The sequence below is a fragment of the Panthera tigris genome, chromosome A3 (genome assembly GCF_018350195.1).
Source record: "Panthera tigris isolate Pti1 chromosome A3, P.tigris_Pti1_mat1.1, whole genome shotgun sequence".
Taxonomy (NCBI): domain Eukaryota; kingdom Metazoa; phylum Chordata; class Mammalia; order Carnivora; family Felidae; genus Panthera; species Panthera tigris.
In genome coordinates, this window is record NC_056662.1 from 107,237,762 (window position 1) to 107,248,198 (window position 10,437).

At 43.0% G+C, this 10,437-nt stretch overlaps 1 long non-coding RNA gene across 1 annotated transcript; it reads right to left on the reverse strand.

The window, feature by feature from the left end:
- Positions 1 to 5,326: 5,326 nt before the first annotated feature.
- Positions 5,327 to 9,753, reverse strand: LOC122237057. Its single transcript, XR_006215260.1, has 3 exons — positions 9,660 to 9,753; positions 6,004 to 6,082; positions 5,327 to 5,373 (listed from the first exon to the last, which is right to left on the reverse strand). It is a non-coding gene; the product is annotated as an uncharacterized LOC122237057 (long non-coding RNA).
- Positions 9,754 to 10,437: the final 684 nt, after the last annotated feature.

The window sequence follows — 10,437 nt, forward strand, 5'->3', positions numbered from 1 at the left end:
ATTTGTTGATGAATATTTCGATTATTTCCACTTTGGGGCTATTATGAATAATGCTGCTATGGACATTCACGTACAAGATTTTGTATAAACGTTATGTTTTCAACTCTTCTGGCCTAAGAGTATTTCAGTGAATAACATTTCAGACCTTTTTCTACGTGTATCTACGTGTACAGATAAATATATGGTGAAACATTGTATTACTGTTCCCAACTGTTTATTCCCCTTTCCTGGAGGAGAAACAGTTCCTGTAGGCAATCAATCAGTTGCCAAATGGCTTGCGGTACCTTCTGTGGTAAGAATATATCTATCCCCACCCCATCACCGTGCCCAATATGTTGCTTGCCTTGGCCAATGCCTATGAGTGGTTGTAACATACACCATCACCAGGCAGAAGTTTTAGAGCCATTGTGTGCCCGTGAGCTATCTTCTTCTTTCCCTCCACCATGAGCAGGAGATTCAAAATAAACCACACCCAGTCTTATTCTGGATCCCAGAATAAGAAGAGACAGGAGCTGAAATGCAGCTTACTGTAGCCATTAACATATATATGGAAGAGGAATAAATTATTGTTGTAAGCCACTGAGATTTGGTGGGGACGGGGGGGGGGGGCATCGTTTCTGTAACAAAGCTGACAAATGCATAAGTAAATCATTTACCATCTACTTTTCCCACCTAACAAAATAGCGTGGACGTCTTTTACAGATGTAAACGTCTAACAATGATGTTACCAAAACCGAGGTCCAAACAGATTAAGTGACTGGTTTCAGGTGACAAAATGAGGAAGAGAGACAAAAGCCAATTTTATATCCCGGTTCTGATTGGCAACCCAGTTTTCTAATGAAAGTGAGGGAGAGGGTAATCTTGGACACTTTGGGGAGGTTACAGGAGGTTTATAAAGATCCTCGTGAAACTGCCTTTTTGTTGGGCTGAAAATTCCAAACTCGCTCATGCTGTACTAATGAGTTCATACCAATTAGAAAATTGTAAGAAGCTGACATGTGTGTGTTGTGCTTCTTGCAAAAAGTTTTTTGAAGTAGGAGAGTATATTATAAGAGTTAATCCTTCTTTTTTATCATTGCAGCCTTTGGGTCTGGGCTAGATTGCTACTGACAAGTAGTTCTCTGCTTTCAATTCATTCCACTGCCTCACCAAACAGCCACTCCATTTTGCAAGATTTAACACAACTGCCTGCCTTTGCCCCAGAGACTGGATGCTTAGCCTGCAAGGGGCCATGGATGGAAGGAAATCTTGGCCAGCATCTGCCCACACTCCGTCTGGTTTGAAGCAGTATTTTCATCTTTTTTTTTTTTTCTGTCTTAAACTCATAAATAAACAACAGTTTTGCATAACTTATTTTCAGAAAGAAAGGGTTTTGGTAAATCGTCACTAATGTTTAATAATAGCTGACCCCTTACAAATCACGAGGGTTGGGGCATTCTGTTTTCACTATTGATTTCGCTTGGAAGTGCTAAAAAGCCACTGGTGGGCTTGAGAAACCTAAACCCGGCAGGCCAATATGGGTAGAGTGTTCCTTCCTTACATTATACCAAGTAGGCGAAACCCCAATCAACAGTAACTGATTTCCATGCTGTAATATAAGAGTTAAGAACAGCAGAAGAAAAAGTAAGAAGTTTCTTCTGTCAATTTCTTGTTTCTCAGTAAATTTTACACAGATACATGTCAACTGTGAACCTTTTTTTACCAAATCGATTTTCTACTTGTTATGGCACAGGCCTTTAGAGATCATCTTACAAGCAAGAAAATAATAATATCCTCAGAAAGAAAAATAATATCCTCAGAATGTAAAGGCTATTTCCCAAGTCATTAAGCAGGTGGTAATGCTGGGGTAGAACCCTCATGTCCTGACTCCCTATCCAGTAGTCTTCTTACTCCATGACACTACCTTAGCAAGAGGAAATGTCTAAGACCTGTCCAAGATGGGAATAAGATGCCCCACAGAATCTTCTAGAAAGCTGAGCTACCCATGCAAAGTGCCCTCTCAGTAGCCAGAGCCCCTGCCAAAGACTAGGAACAAAGATATAACTAAAGTGATAGCTGGAGGCAGACACAGGCCTTTATCCGGTGGCAGAATTATAACCAAGAATGTTTCTATAATCCTCACATTGCCCACACCACCTCCAGGGGGACAAGGCAGGACTAGTCAGGGACAGCAACCTCAAGAGCAGTAGAACAAGGAACACTGTGAGGGGACAGTTGTTAAGACACTATGGATGTATTAACCCCTGAGCCCAGCAAGATCTGGGCTTAGTCTATGAAAGGGACGAGCAGTTGTGGTCCCTCTGGCTCCCATTAGGTTAACATTCTTCTCATCCAGCCAGTAGCCTTCAGTACCCGGATCTGAAGGGAGAGAAACATTCTCTGGCCAGAATCACCAGGGTGTCCACATTTTGCCATGACCCAGGTGTCCTCTGGAACTGGGAGAAAGGTCAGAGGAAGCAAGATTCTGACAAAAGGGGGCAGAAGGGAAACTAAACTCAGCGGGTGACCCTGAAATACAACTACTGACTCTGATCCAAGATCAAGCTTCCAAGAGGGAATTAGAAATGCCCTTCGTGGGAAGCTTACACAGGACTTAGTCTATTTGTTTTTAAGCCACCAGGTTATTCTTAGGCACAGTGTTTCATAAGGTCCCCAAGATAAGCCAGTGTTGGAAGGCTAAAAAGCTGAGACACCCAGGCTCGGTAATTGGACTTGTGGAAAAAATTAGGTCATCCATTGTTCTAAGGCCTCAGAGAGCCAACAATCTAAATGGTTTTGCTTTCTGAGCTTTAGACAATTGCTGGGGGAATGTGGTGGGAGAAGGAAGCTCAAACTATAAAACAATGTGGAAAACAGACATGGTGTGAATAATCATGACAGAAAGACCTTTTTTTCTATAAGTAGAAAGACTTGTGCATCAGTAGAATTTTTGGTAGAGACCTCTACATAGATTATTCTTGGCATTTTAAATTTCTTTCCCTTTCCTCCTTTCTCTCAACTCCCCCAAATAGCCTCTGCTCACTGAGAAAACAAATTCAAAATGCCAAATAAATCTTCACTCTGACTATAAAACTCCAATGTGCAGGCATTCTGTCACTGCTTGTTATTAAGTAATTTCTGCTTCCAAAATGTAATTTTTTTCCCCTTTTCCTTTCAAACTTCCCCCACCTTCCATGCTCCCCATCAGCTGTTTTTGAGAACTTACCTGTTAGGCAGGTCAAGGAGAGTTTTATCTGCATATTCCACTGGAATGCAGAAAGTGAGGTTAAGCGGCAACATCAAGGACACAGAACCAGCCAGGAGCAGAGCAAGAGCCCGGAGGCCCTACCACCCAGGGTTCTGCATGCCTCATTATTACACTGCCTCTCCAAAATCCTTGCTGAGACTGGAGTCCCTCCAGCTTTTATTGTCACCATTAAAAATATTAATGGCCCAAGAATCCAGAAGCCCAACTAGAATTTTCTTGAAATACCTTACCATGGTTGAGGCACACTCAGTGTGAAGCATCATTAAACCACGCTGCCCACGGACCAAGCGAGACAAAAACGCAACAGAAACCTACTTGTGAAACTACAGGTATACTCAAGGGCACCCTCATTACAGTCACTCCTCTATTAACAAGGGGAACGAATTCCCATAGCGCTTTGGTGTCAGCATCGCCATTACCAGAGGCAGAAATTATCCCTGAGATGTTAAGATATATTTAAGTGCTCGCTTTTCTTCCCAGGAGGGCTCTGGTGAATGAATCGCTCCTCTACCTCACCGCCCCCTTGCCTCCTATGCTTTGCAACTGTTTCTTCCATATTTGTGATGGGACCCCACTGGGGACCACCAAGGACTGGATTCAGAAGAATCCTTCTGCTCCCAGGAAGCCAAGCTCCTTGGGCTCCAAGTGTGACCTTGCCCTGGGGAAGCTCAGAACCTAGAGGCACCTCCCATAGCCACTGTCAGCGATTGGTCTTCCTGACCGTGACCCTGCCCTGAATGGATCAGAGCTGCTGCCTGAACTTTACTAGCCAAGGCAAAGTGGGATGCGTTCCTCTGGCCACTGAGGCTTACGAGTAAGATATCTGTCAATATAGCAACACTACACCCAATTTAGAGCACAAATCTGGTGCTCTACATCAACATTAGGGCTGTTCACGATGAGAAACTGGGGGCTGTCATTTTAAATTCTAATTTTAACTATTCATACTGAAAAATATTTGATACCTAAGCAAAAAGTCCTCAAAGGTCAATCCTGGATGGCATTAACCTGAATCTGTCTGATAACAGCCTGCAAAAGAAGGACACCTGCTTTCTAATCTCATTTCCATCCATAACTAGTCTTGTGACCAAGTCACAGGGCCTCTCTCAGCTGTGTGAGTTCCTTATCTGGGGAAAGGCAATGCTTCCCACTTGACCTGAAAGTACTTCACCAGTGACATTAAGCAACACGAGAAAAGACACATGGTGAAATGGAAAGTTCTGTGTTCGGGAGGGAGACCACTGTTACTTCTTTGTTCACTTGTGCTAACGTCACGCCGTATGAAAACTGGAGGCCTCTGTCAGCTGCAGCCAATGTCGTTGGCCAGATTTTAATCACCCCAGTGTAGTCCAGTGGCTGTCCATTATAAGCATTGTCTGAAGCTTTGGTGTATCTCTTCTGTTTTTAATAACAACGATATATTTGTATACCTCCTCATGGCGCGCGCCCGCACGCGTGTGCCTGCGCACTCGCATTCTCATCTAAATCTTTCAATGACACAGGAACCAGTTTTCAAGGAATTTCTAAAAACGTATTTCCCGCTAAGGGCATCTCTTTTCTCAGACCTTCTCTCCAGCATCTACCTAAAATCAAAGGCTGTCAGGCAGCCTGCAGAGTCACCTAGACTTTTATTTAACCCTGTCTCGTGATGTTATGGGATGGAAACAAACAGGAATTGCCAAGATGGCATCTGGTTGGTTGGAAAGCAGCCTGGGCTCGGAGCAGAGGCCTCCATCACTCAGCCTAAAAAGTGGCCATGGCCTCTGTATATAAACCAAACAACAACAGCAACTACAAAGCGAAAAGCATACAGACTCTCGGCGAGTCATTTGCAGTGGAAAAAGAGAGAAAGGGACAGACGGATGAAAGAGATTTAAAAAGAGACCTGAAGTCCTATTGACACATAATGCCCATGAGAAGGACACTTTACCTCTGTGGTATTCTTTCCCAAAACCCATAACTTCAGTCTGATAATGAGAAAACACCAAATACATCCCAACTGAGAGACTGTCTACAAAATACCTGATCAATATGAAGGTCATGAGAAACAAGACTGAGAAGCTGTCACAAATTGAAGGAGTCTGAGGAATCGTGATGAGAAGTATTGTAGTGTCCTGGATTGGATCCTGCAACAGGAAAGGGGCGTTAGGAGGAAAATTGGTGAAACCGGAATAAAGCCCATGGGTTACTTACTGGTAACAGATCATATTAATCTCTTTGCTTTGACAAATACACTGTAATTATGTCAGATGCGAACATTAGTGGAAACTGGGTGAAGGGCGCACAAGAACTCTGTCTACTATGTTTGCAACTTTTCAGTAAATCTGCAATTATTCCAAAATAAACCATTTATCTTCAAAAAGAGAGAAAGAGAAACTTAACCAACATTCTCAAACGAGACTTACTTGAATCTTGACCAAACTATTTAAAAAATTCGTGTATGAGGCAACTAGAAATTTAAGCACAGGCTATTTGATTATACGAAGAAATTGTTAATTACTTTTAGGAATGCTAATGGTACCGTGGTTATGTATTTTTTAAAGGAGTCTTCGTTTTTTTGGAGAGACAAACTAAAATATTTATAGATGAAGTATATGATGATATAATGTCCTGCTTCAAAAATAATACAGGAAGGGGAAGCTGAAGTGTTGAAAATGGGTGATGGGTCTATTTTACCTTCCTTGGATGTGTTTAAAATTCTCTAGAATTTAAAAAATTCATTTTAAAAAATCCAAAGAGATTGGAGCTGGAATTACCGCGGCTGCTGGCACCAGACTTGCCCTCCAATGGATCCTCATTAAAGGATTTAAAGTGGACTCATTCCAATTACAGGGCCTCGAAAGAAAAAAAAAAATAAAAATAAAAATAAAAATAAATTTAAAAATCCAAAGAGGAAAAGCCATAATCGCTCACATTTTGATCACATAGCATTATCTCTGCTGCTGTATTGGCCACAATATTTCCGTTCAACATCCTATTGTCACCAAACCCACAGGCCCAGCTTCTGGGTCAAAGTCCCCTCTGGATCTGTCCATTCACACGGGCTTCTGGAACTTGCTCAAGGATGCTGGAACATCATCATCCAGCTGGGAAACCAACCCCAGGAACCTGAATAGGTTGTCCATACTCTGGGGGCGACGCAAACCACCGAGCCCAGGAGTGAGGAGGAAACAGGGTGTTTATCATGAGTCTCCTTCAGCCAGCTATAGGAGCAGGGAGGTCCCTCCTCTCTCTTAGTGATGATTTTGACATTTTAGTTCCTTTCAACCTCAAAGCAAATTGGATCTGAACGCAGATGAGCAGGAAGAGAAGTGACGACAAGTCAACGCATAATTTTAAAGCAGAGCTTTTTTTCTTCCCCAGTGCAGAAGTCTTATTAAAGAAACAGCAGGATGCTGACAGGAAAACTGTTTGTAAGTAGAAATAACACTTATTATAACAAGTCAGAACAGCAGGCAGATAGGTTTGTTTGTTTGTTAATTATATCTGGTTTTATTTTCTAATAAGTGCCTTAAGAAAAGGGGGAATCATTTTGACAGCTGTTTGAAATCAACTTTTAAATCCCCTTGGAAAGATGATGCAGAACAGGGGCAATTGGATTCTATGAAGCAAGAGGAGGTCTCCTCCACCCCCTTTTGTGGATCAGATCTGTGAAGCTTAATGATTTATAATCCTGAGAACAAGTATCTAAATTCCTGCTTTCACTGACAGGTGTATCAATAGATACAGAAAGGTTTTTGCTCACCTATAAGGAAGGTACTGATCAAGATAGACATGGAATGTATATGTAATTTGCCCACTTACCAAAAGTAATCTATAGGTCTTCTACATGGATGACATTCCCAGAGAAAATGCCTTTAGAGGAAAGTGTTAACTTTATCCAGATTAAACTTTAACTAAATGCCTACACACCGCAAATCAGAAAAGAGTGATAATTTTTAAAATGAGGCTTCAAATGAGAAAGGGAAACAAAACTATTTGGGGAGCAGGGTTGGGAGTGAATTAACCGGCAATAGTGTTTTTAAGTTGCCCTTGGGGTAAATTAAGCCATCTGCTTTTTTGCTAGAAATGAGTGATTACTAAAGGAGGCAGCAGAGGTCACATCTTGGCATTTTTATCCAGAGTTAAGGTTTCACATTATACATTCACACTCTATTTTTTTAAGACCCTTTATCGTGTAGCTGTAAATACTTGCAAAATCAATCGAGGGTACCCCAGAGATCAGATGTATGCAGACAGAGAGGTCTGAATCATTTAAACTACAGCAAAAACTACATGTGATTGACAAAATACAATAATTAAGGGGAAAAGCACATTTGACTAGATAATCCAAAGCATCATCTCACTTCCAGAGGGATTCTCCTCCCTCCTTTTCCCTTGGCACTTCTTTCCCCCAGACCACCTTCAAAACTCTGCTTCAAGAGATGCCTCCTACAGGAAGCCCTCCCTGGTTAACTGACCTGATCCTTTCATTCGGTCCATCGCTACAAGAAACATGTCTGTATTTTGCAGTTAGTCCTTATTAGCTTGTTTTATATCATTATTAAAGTGTTCCTCTGCCTTTGTGTCTTTATTTTATCTACCTGCTTCTGGAGAAGTTCTGTAAGTACCCCACTGTGTCTTCCATTTTCTCGGTATTTCCCCAGGGTGCTTACTGTTTGCAAAGAGGACTCAGGAACATTGCCTCTGGACTATGTAGAGCCAGCACCAACTTCACAACTTTGGCTTGGGCTTTGAATCCCTTCCAAAAGTTTTTGGGGCCAAGGGGGAGGGAACGTGAGATTATATAAATAACTTTAATTAGATTCTTTTAAAACCTCTATAAACATGTTTTTTCTTTATCTGTCGTGTAGGGATACTGTGAAGTTCCCTTCCCTTCCCTTCCTCCCGCCCTTTAAAAAAACAACTGGCTATTCATGGGGCACGTGGGTGGCTCAGTCAGTTAAACGTCTGACTTTGGCCCAGGTCATGATCTCATGATTCATGAGCTCCAACCCCGCATTAGACTCTCTGCTGTCAGCGCAAAGCCCACTCCAGATCCTCTGTTCCCCGCGCTCTCTGCCCCTCCCCCACTCTCATGCACACTTTCTCTCTCTCTCTCTCTCTCTCTCTTTCTCTCTCTCTCAAAAATAAACACTAAAATGGGGCGCCTGGGTGGCTCAGTCGGTTGAGCGACCGACTTCGGCTCAGGTCATGATCTCAGGGTTTGTGAGTTCGAGCCCCGCGTCCGGCTCTGTGCTGACAGCTCAAAGCCTGGAGCCTACTTCCGATTCTGTGTCTCCCTCTGTCTCTGCCCCTCCCCTGCTCATGCTCTGTCTCTCTCTGTCTCAGAATTAAATAAACATTAAAAAAAATAAAATAAAATAATAAACATTAAAAAATAAAATAAAAATAAACAAAAAAATAGCTGGCTATTCTTGTTTTCATTGGATCAAGGGTTTCTTCAGGCTTGCCTAAATTTTGCTAATAAACTTAAAGGCTGGTCAGTGGCCTGGATGCAAGCTGGGTCAGCACAGATTTGGAGGTCAGGGTTAGCGGGGCCTCCTCAGAAGGCCTGGCTTGGCCATATCTTGAATTTAATGCAATGACTATGGCTCAGCGGAATTTGACACAAGAAAGGGGTCCGAATTCCTTTGGCCACTGACTGTAGAGTCCCTCTGGAGAGGAAGAAGGAAATAGAATTCTTTATCAAATTCTCAAGGCCACGGAATTCTGGCAAACATTCCCATGTTTAATTCAAGATGGGAATGAAATAAAGTAGGGCAGGAGATTGGGAATTGGTTTCCTAGGGATTGAAGTAACGATATTTTCTATTTGAAAAATTCTCAAAATTGAATTTTTTGGTTTTTTTGCCCTCTCTTTATTAGCATCCAGCATACTCAGGAGCCCCTCCTGAGGTTGCTTTAGCAAAGACATCTAGGCTTGCCCTTAGAATTTAGGCTATGTTGGGATTTGGGAAGGGAGGAGAATTCAGTGTGAAGAAACACATCCTTCCAGGCACTGAGCCAAGGAGAGCAATCCAGTTTGCAAAGTGTCCCTTCTTTGCTCTCACTTCACCAGCATCTCACACATCTTCTCAGAGTTTTCAAGAAAACCAGTGGAAGAGGTCATGCCGACAACGAGGAGAAGCTATATGAAAATAAGCTTGGGTGTGGAGGTAGGAAAGAAATCAGGCTAAGAGCTGAACCGCTAAAGAAAAAAGGCAAAAGCTGGGGTGCCTGGGTGGCTCAGTCAGTTGAGCTTTGGACTCTAGCTTTCAGCTCAGGTCATGATCCCAGGGTCGTGGGATTGAGCCCCAAGCGGGGTTTTGCGCCGAGCGTGAAGCCTGCTTGAGGTCCTCTGTCTCTCCCTCTGCCCCTCTCCCCACCCCTTCTCTAAAATAAAAAAAAAAAAATGGCAAAAGCAGACCTACCTGTTCACAGCACCGGTGATGTCCCCCAGCTGCCGCTTCGCAGTGACATCGGGTAGCAGGGGAAGTAGGGAACAGGAAGCCGAGCAGAGAGAGAAGTTACCAAACATCCAGTGACAGGGTTCCAGCCACTTTGCCAGCACTGAGAAGCTGGGACCTGGCAGCTGCTGAGCCTTTCTAGACCTCGGTTCCCTCATCTGGAAAGAAGTGAGGGCTGCTTCATAGGCACAGGCATGCACTCGGTCTAATGCTCTGCTGTGACCTTCTTGAGATTCCTGAAATTCGCCACATTTTTATTCTGCACGAGGCCCCACAAAAAATATCACTGGTCCTGAAGGTACAGGTGGGGTATTAGTGGTTCTGGTTAAATTAATTGATTCATTTATTTTATTTTGCTTTATGTTGTCTGTAAATTATCCTATGAAATCAGTGATAAGAGAAGGAAACTAAAAAAAGCATACACTTTAATTTTTTTTTTTAATGTTTACTTATTTCTGAGAGACAGAAAGAGACAGAGCGTGAGCAGGGGAGGGGCAGAGAGAGAGAGAAAGACACAGAATCTGAAGAGGCTCCAGGCTCTGAGCTGTCAGCACAGAGCCCGTCACGGGGCTCGAACTCACAAGCGGTGAGATCATGACCTGAGCCAAAGTCGACGCTTAACCGACTGAGCCAGCCAGGCGCCCCAAAAAAGCACACACTTTAAAGTAAATAAGCTGTATTGGGGCGCCTGGGTGGCTCAGTAGGTTAGGCATCCAACTTTGGCTCAGGTCATGATGTCATG